General features: G+C 42.1%; 1 pseudogene; it reads right to left on the bottom strand.

Moving 5' to 3' along the window:
• Nucleotides 1-1298: 1298 nt before the first annotated feature.
• LOC102970113 lies at nucleotides 1299-6907 on the bottom strand (annotated as a pseudogene).
• Nucleotides 6908-7555: the final 648 nt, after the last annotated feature.

Below are 7555 nucleotides of genomic sequence, written 5' to 3'. Positions count from 1 at the left end.
AAAACACATTAAAATCAAACTGTCAAAAGAAAAGACAAGGAATCTTGAAAGCAGCAAGAGAAAAATGATTCATCATGTGCAAGAGATGCTCAATAAAATTTGCAGCCAATTTCTTAGTAAGAACTTTGGAGGTCTAAAGGGAGTGGATTTATATATTTAAAGTGCTACAAGAAAAAGCTGTCAACTGAGAACTCTACATCCAGCAAAAATGAGGGCGTAAATAACACATTCCCAGATGAAAAAAAGCTCTGTCTCTCTCTCTCTCAAAAATAAATAAACATTAAAAAAAATAAAGTAATCCCAGGGTACCTGGGTGGCTCAGTCAGTTAAGCATCTGATTCTCATGAGTTTGAGCCCTGGGTTGGGCTCCTTGCTGGCAGTTCAGAGTCTACTTGGGATTCTCTTACTTTCTCTCTCTCTCTCTCTCTCTCTGCCCCTCCCCTGCTCACACTCTCTCTGTCTTTCAAAATAAATAAATAAAATTTAAAAATACTTAAAGTGATCTCTACACTCAATGTGGGGCTTGAGCTCAGGACTCTAACATCAAGAGTCACGTGCTCCAACAGCTGAGCTAGCCAGGCACCCCAAGATACTTATTTTACATTTGAGTTTTTATGCATTTTATTTTATTTAAAAAAAATTTAAATGTTTATTTTTGAGAGAGAGAGAGAGAGAGAGAGAATGGAGGACGGGCTGTGAGAGAGGGAGACACAGAGTCCGAAGCAGGCTCCAGGATCTGAGCTGTCAGCACAGAGTCTGATGTGGGGCTAAAACTCACAGACTGGAGATCATGACCTGAGCCAAAGTTGGACCCTTAACTGACTGAGCCACCCAGGCACACCTAAATGCATTTTATTTTTAGATAACCTACATGACATGTTTTTTTTTTTCTTGAAAACAATGCCTCTGCTCCAAATAAATTGAAGTCAAAATTATTGAAGTGCTCAAGATGACATCAATCCTATTCGTCTAAGTCCTGGTTTGTGTGGATGAAAAGCAGAAGCCAGTTATGACAACAGGTGATATATCCAAAGTCATAGCCAGATTTGTTAACATTTTTCCATTTCTTTTTTTTTTTTTTTAATTTTAATGTTTATTTATTTTTGAGACAGAGAGAGAGACAGAGCATGAGCAGGGCAGGAGCAGAGAGCGGGAGACACAGAATCCAAAGCAGACTCCAGGCTCTGAGCTGTCAGCACAGAGCCTGATGTGGGGCTCGAACTCACAGACCAGAAGATCATGACCTGAGCTGAAGTCAGACGCTCAACCAACTGAGCCACTCAGGTGCCCCAACATTTTTCCATTTCTAAACCATCATTTAAAAAAATCAGGTATGAGGTCACACTATTCTCACAATAGTCCAACAGAGCAACCATGCCATCTAGATTCATGTTTTCACCAATAAAGAACTGGTAGTTTTTGAAATTAGCAAGGGTGTGCTTGATTTGTTTTGCAGTCCCTCTCATAAAAGTTGTTAGTCTTTCTGGCCTCTGTTCTTCAAGTTTGCCGTTGATTGACTTCATGTAATCTTTTATGTACTTCTTATATGCTTCTTTTGTGAATCTGGTTTCCTGCAAGTGATGGTTCATGACAACATCAACACCAGTGGTTAATGTCCTTTTGGTACCTTCACCTTTGGGGCCTTCATCAGAGGCATTTCCACCAATGAACCAGTCATCAGTGTTACCCTCTGTCCTACTGATCCCTCCACTTCCAGGCATAGCCTGTCCATGATCTGGATTTTGTAGTTGTTGGAGAATATCTCATCATGGCTGATGAAGTCCTGGTAGATAATGATGTCTGCAGCTGGAGAGAGACAACAGTGGTGCTAGTTCAACAGGAGCAGAGAGCTCTGAGCCAGCGTGGTACAGCCGGAGTGGCACTGGGGTTGGAGGAGCAGGAGGAAAAGCCCAAGACATTCATTTCAGATCTGACGCAAATAGGTTGAAAATGAAAGAATGGAAAAGAGATTTCACGTAGGGTAACCAGAAGAAGAGAGCTAAGGTAGCTAAACTAATATGAGACAAAACAGACCTTATGTCAATAATTGTTGCAAGTGACAAAGAAGGGCATTATATTGATGATAACTTCGCAAGAAGATACCATAATTATAAACATACATGTACAAAATACCAGAAATCCAAAGTATATGAAACAAACATTGAAAGAATTGAAGGGAGAAATAAACAGCTCTACAATAGTTGAACATATCAGTGACCACTTGCAATAATAGATAGAACAATCAGACAAAAGATCAGTAATAAAATAGAAGACTTGAACAACACTATAAACCAATTAAACCTAACAGACATGCATAGAACAGTTGAACCAACAAAAGCAGAATACACATTTTTCTCAAGTGCCCATGGAATGTTCTCCGGGATAGACTATATGTTAAGCCAGAAAACAAGTCTTAATTATTTTATTTTATTTTATTTTATTTTATTTTATTTTATTTTATTTTATTTTATTTTATTTCTTTATTTCTGAGAGAGAGAGAGGCAGAGAGAGGAAGACTCAGAATCCGAAGCAGGGTCCAGGCTCTGAGCTGTCAGCACAGAGCCTGATGTGGGGCTTGAACCCACAAACCGCAAGATCATCACCTTAGCTGAAGTGAGACGCTACCTAGCTGCCCCAGTAACTTTAAAGAGTTTGCAATCATACATAATTTCTTTTCTGATTTCAATGGAATGATACTAGAAATCATTAACAGAAGGAAGATGTGAAAATTCACAAATATGTTGAAATTAACCACACATTCTTTTTTTTTAATGTATGTTTGTTTATTTATTTATTTATTTATTTATTTATTTATTTATTTTTTGAGAGAGAGACAGAGTGTGAATGGGGGAGGGGCAGAGAGAGAGGGAGACATAGAATCCAAAGCAGGCTCCAGACTCTGAGCTGTCAGCACAGAGCCCAGTGCAGGACTTGAACCCACGAACTGGGAGATCATGAGCTGAGCCGAAGTTGGATGCTTAACCAACTGAGCCACCCAGGCACCCCAAAATTATCCCTGTTTGCTGATAACATGATTTTATATGTAGAAAAGTCTAAAGAGCCACCCCCCACACACACAGACACACACACACAAACGCTATAACTAATAAATTCAGCAAAATCCCAGGATACAAAAATCAACATTGAAAAATCAGTCACATTTTTCATCAGCAATGGTAACATTCTAAAAAGGAAATGGAGAACATTCCATTTACAATAGCCTCAAAAAGAATAAAATACTTAGGAACAAATCTGATCAAAAAGTCAAAAGAATTGTACATTGAAAACTACAAAACATTGCTGAAAATTAAGGAAGGTGTAAATAAATAGAAAAATTAAGATTTCCACACTACCCAAAGTGATCTCCAGATTTGATGCAATCCCCATCACAACATAATAATTTTTATTTCAGATGTAGAAAAATCCCATCCTAGAATTCATATGGAATATGAAGGGATCTTGAATAGCCAAAACAATCTTGAAAAAAAAAATATTTGGAGGCCCACTCCCTTATTTCAAAACAAACTACAAAGCTAAAGTAATCAGAATAGTATGGTGGTATGCCTGGGTGGCTCAGTGGGTTAAGCATCAGACTCTTGGTTTTGGCTCAGGTCATGATCTCATGGTTCATGGGTTTGTGCCCCACGTCTGGCTTTGCACTCAGGATTCTCTCTCCTTCTCTCTCTGCCCTTGCCCCCACTCACATGCACTGTCTTGTTCTCTGTCTCAAAATAAACAAAACTTAAAAAAAAACTGTGGGGGGCCCTTGGTTGGCTCAGTCAGTTAAGTGTCCGATTACAACTCAGGTCACAATCTCAAAGTTCATGAGTTCAAGCCACGTGTTGGGCTCTGTGCTGACAGTGTAGAGCCGGAGTCTGCTTCAGATTCTGTGTCTCCCTCTCTTTCTTCCCCTCCCCCACTCACACTCTGTCTCTCGTCCTCTCAAAAATAAATAAACATTAAAAATTTTTTAAAAAAACTGTGGTACTGGAATAAGGCTGACATATAGATCAATGGAAAAGAATGGAGAGCCTAGAAATAAGCCCTTGCATATATGGTTAAGTACTTTTTAACAGATGGTGCTAAGTAAACAGGATATTCACATGCAAAAGAATGAAGTTGACCCCTTACCTTACATTACATACAAAAATTAAAGTAAATCAAACACCTAAACATGAGACCTGACTTTATAAAACTCTTAGAAGCAAACATAGGAGAAAAGTTGGATTTGGCAATGATTTCTTGGATATGACCCTAAAAGCACAAGCAACAGAAGAAAAAATAGATAAACGGAACTTCATCAAAATTGAAAACTTTTGTACTTCAAAGGACACTCTCAAGAGAATGAAAAAAAACTGGGAGAAAATATTTGCAAATCATGTATCTGATGAGTTGATGAAACTCATCAACAACAACAACAAAATTTAAAAACAGACAAAGAACTTGAATTTACATTTCTTCATTCTGAACTTTTCTTGACATGTTGACTTCTAGCCCCCTGTGGTACTCCAGCAGCGAGGATAAACAAGAAGGGGTCTGTGCTGCTTTTACCAATTTATTGCCTCTTGGCTCCAAATTCACTCTTCATTGCTTGCTTGTGCAAAAACAGAGCTGGGCCATTTAAAAGTAATGTTTCCAGGGCGCCTGGGTGGCTTAGTTAGACATCCAATTTTTGATCTCGGCTCAAGTCATGATCTCATGGTTCATGGGATCGAGCCCTGCGTTGGGCTCTGCACTGCACAAGAGCCTGCTTGGGATTCTCTCTCTACCTCCCTCCCTGCCCTTCCCCCACCTACTCTCCTCTCTCTCTCTCTCTCTCTCTCTCTCTCTCTTTCTCTCTCTCTCAAAATAAATAACTAAATACACTTCTAAAAAATGTTTACTTATTTTTGAGAGAGAGAAAGATACGGAGTGTGAGTGGGGAAGGGGCAGAGAGGGAGACACAGAATCTGAAGCAGGCTCCAGGCTCTGAGCTGTCAACACAGAGCCCAATGCGGGGCTCAAACTCATGAACCTCAAGATCATGACCTGAGCCAGAGTCGGACGCTTCATCGACTGAACCACCCAGGCACCCCAATAAACTTTTTTAAAAAGTAATTTTTCCTTTGTCAGGTGACACAATGTTAAGCTTTGTCAGCTGTGGGCTCTGGAGAGCGATTGCATGAGGAAGGGGTTTTCCTTCTTAGTCTGGTGTGTTTCAGTGGTTCCGGAAGTATGTATGGATTCCTCAGTGCCCAGCTCCTGCAACACAGAAGGCTTTTCCAGTGCCACGACTCTGCGGCTCATGTAGTTCTTCCAGAGCCTGGCTTCTGTAGTAATAGTGGTAAGCAGCACCCAGCAGCTTTCCCCTGCAATACCCTTTAGTTGTCTTTGTAGGAGGGTGCCTCCAGTGAGACACCTTTCTATGAAATGGCTTTCTTTGGGACCTCAGAAGGTAGGTTTCCAGCAAATTCTGGAGGGCAAATTTCCAGCAACTACCATTGGCACAGCACCAAGCAACTGTGCCATCCAATTTCCACAGCCACGTCCTCTCCAACTGGGTCTGGTTCTCAGGCCTAGTGCTCTACCCCAGCCTCAGAGGTGGTCAATGAACCTTATATCTGCTGATCCTATATTCTTTAGAGTTGTCTTTACTGAAATTTCTTGTGTAATGTGTAATTCTACACATTAAACTTAAGCTGTTAAAATTACTGTATGGCTTCCATCTCCTAATTTGACCCTGACTGACACAGGGTCCCTGCCCAACATAACAAGGAAATAGGACGAACGACCTGTCACCATTAAACAATACGCTGTGCTAAACTAGCAGTGGGACAGAGTGCTGGGGCAGCAGGTAGAAAGGTGCCTGGAAGGTCCATGAGGGCTAATGAGAGAATTAAGCTGAAAGGATGACTAGATCAGGGCGCTCCACGTTCATCATTGACACCTCCTCCTAATCTCATAATCAATCTCTGAGGTATGTCACTTCTGTCTCCCAAGTCTGGTCCATGCTTTCCACCCCAGTGTTGTTCCTCAGGCCAGGCCACCATCATCTCTGGCTGGTTTATTATGATGACCCTGTAATTGTCCTCTTTACCTCCAGGCTTGCTACGTCAGCCTGTCCTCCACACTGAAGCCAGAGTGATTCTTCTAAAAGGCAAATTTGGGTCCAAACGGTCTTTGACTAAAAACTGTTGGTGGCTGCCCATTGCCCTTAGGACAAAATCTGAACTCCTTTGTTTGGCCACAAAGCTTGGGAAGATCTGGACTTTGCTCACCTTCCCAGTTTTATCTTATGCCACCCTTCTCACATCCTTAGTCTCAAATCACATGGAATGTCAGTTTCCTTAGGGACCTTTACAAGTGCTGCTGCTGCTTCTAGGAAGCCCTCTCCCTACACCCTCCCTTACCCTTTCACCCTCATCCTTGCTTCTTCAGCTCCCCTTCAGCTGCAGCTAATATCTACTCCTCTGAAAAGCCTTCCCAAACCTGCTCTCCCTGATCTGGCAAGGTGCTCTTTGTGTACGTTTCAGTCACACCCTGTACTGCTCTCATATCCCTTATCACAGGCTGGTAATTATCTAATGTATATGTCTCTCACGACCCTGTAAACTCCATGAGGTCAGAAACTCTTGTTCACGTTTGTTTCCTCAGCACCTATTTTAGTGCCTGCTGCATTAGGTGTTTGATAAATGCTGGGGAACAAAAAGAATGCACATGCAAAGGTGACCAGGGAGGGCATGCATAAAAGTATGTCACGTAAGCAGAGTGTAGGGACGTAGGTGGGAGTGGCTGGACTCGAAGGGCAAGCTGTGGGAAGCCAGGTTGGGAAAGGCCCTTTTGTTCACACCTAAGCAGTTTATACCATACGGTGAGGATCAAACGTCCCACATTGGCTATAGGTGACTGAACTGGACTTCCAGTTCATGCATTTGATTTGACCAGGACAGTTTTAAGAACTTGCAAATATGAATGCCTTTCAGTTTGTCACAATTCACACCAGCCCCCATGTTAACAGGCCTCCTTCCCTCATGCAAACTGGCTGTCTGCCCCACTGAGATCCGTGTTTGCTACCCCTGCAGATGGGTGGGAGGTAGCCTAGGGAGGGGAAGGATTTAAAGGAGGATTTCAGATATGAGTCCTAGAAATACAGACAGATCCACCCTCAGTAGGGAGTGTGTTTTTGAGAGTTCCTTGGGAGAAGTGAATTTATTTCATCTGAAGGGCCCTGGGAGCAAAGACAGACCCAGAAAATCAGAGGAATTGCCCACATTTTGAAGAGCTTTTACCTTTAAACTGCTAAATTGGCCAGTGCCAGGCTGGGTCCACTCTCTCCTGTTTACTTTCTGAAACAAAAACTGCCCTGATGGAATCTGAAGTCAGAGCTGCAGTAGATCAACATTGACTCAGCAACCTGCCATGCTGCAAGGCCTTATGCCAGGAGCTGTGAAGGATACAAAACATAAGGGAGAGCTGGAATCTAGCATCTCCTGGGGGAAATGACAGCCACAGACTCACACTATGACCCGTAGAGACAGTGGGCTGGTGCTTTGGCAGTGCTCTACCTTGATGAGGT

The sequence above is a fragment of the Panthera tigris genome, chromosome E3, assembly GCF_018350195.1.
Source record: "Panthera tigris isolate Pti1 chromosome E3, P.tigris_Pti1_mat1.1, whole genome shotgun sequence".
Classification (NCBI taxonomy): Eukaryota; Metazoa; Chordata; class Mammalia; order Carnivora; family Felidae; genus Panthera; species Panthera tigris.
Note: the sequence above shows the minus strand (reverse complement) of the source record. Positions and strands in the feature narration are given on the sequence as shown.